The sequence below is a fragment of the Plecotus auritus genome, assembly GCF_963455305.1.
Source record: "Plecotus auritus genome assembly, chromosome: 1".
NCBI classification, from domain to species: Eukaryota; Metazoa; Chordata; class Mammalia; order Chiroptera; family Vespertilionidae; genus Plecotus; species Plecotus auritus.
Genome location: NC_137770.1, coordinates 137,001,093 through 137,002,456, shown reverse-complemented (window position 1 = coordinate 137,002,456; position 1,364 = coordinate 137,001,093).

Below are 1,364 nucleotides of genomic sequence, written 5' to 3'. Positions count from 1 at the left end.
TTAACATGCCATCTTTGGTGGGTTAATTTGCATGCACACTCCTGATTGGCTGGTGGGCGTCACGAAGGTACAGTCAATTAGCATGTTACTCTTTTATTAGGTAGATAGGTACTTTTTATTCCTGTTTTCTTTCTTTATACCTATGGTCCTCTCTCAACTTTTTGTTTTTAAAGCAGTCCCTTTTTTTAAAAAAAAAATATTTTATTGATTTTTTTACAGAGAGGAAGGGAGAGAGATAGAGAGTTAGAAACATCGATCAGCTGCCTCCTGCACACCTCCTACTGGGGATGTGCCCGCAACCAAGGTACATGCCCTTGACCGAATCGAACCTGGGACCTTTCAGTCCACAGGCCGACGCTCTATCCACTGAGCCAAACCGGTTAGGGCTAAAGCAGTCCCTTTTAATATTTCTTTCAATTCTGGTTTGGTGGCAATAAACTTTAGCTTTTTTTTTTTTTTTTTGCTGGGAAGCTCTTTATTTCATCTTCAATTGTAAGTGATAGCCTTGCTGGATAGAGTAATCTTGAATGCAGGTTTTTACTTTTCATTACTTTGACTACTTCATACTAATCCCTTCATTCCTGAAGTGTTTCTGTTGATAAATCACCTGACAGCCTTATGGGAACTCCTTTGTAGGTAACTGCCTCTCTGTTGTTACCTTTAAGAATCTCTCCTTGTATTTAATGTTTGTCATTTAAATTATATGTTGTGGTGTGGGTCTCTTTTGTTTCATTTTGATTGTGAACCTCTGTGCTTCCTGACTTGTGTGACTTTTTCCTTCACCAGGTGAGGGAAGTTTTCTGACACTGTTTCTTCAAACAGTTTCTCTCTTTCTTACTCACTTTCATCTTTCTGGTATCCGTATGAAATAGATGTTGTTAGCTTTATGTGTTCCAAAAGGTCCCTCAAATATCTTCATTTTAAAAACATAATTTTGGGGAATTACAAGCAAATATTCATGATGAACATAGATGTTAAAATCCTCAATAAAATATTAGCAAATCAGATCCATCAATATATTAAAAAGATCATGCACCATGACCAAATGGCATTTATTCTGGGGATGCAAGGGTATAATACAAATCAGTAAATGTGATTCATCACATAAAGAATTCTGAAGACAATAATCACATGATCATATTAATAGATGCAGAAAAAGCATTTGACAAAATCCAACACCCATTTTTGATAAAAACTCTCAGCAAATAGAGTGGGAATAGAGTGATCATATCTCAACATAGTAAATGCCATATATGACACACCTACAGCCAACATCATACTCAGAGGACAAAAACTAAAACTATTTCACCTAAGTGCAGGAATAAGGTTTTAAGCTTTCACAACTCTTATTCAACATAATATTG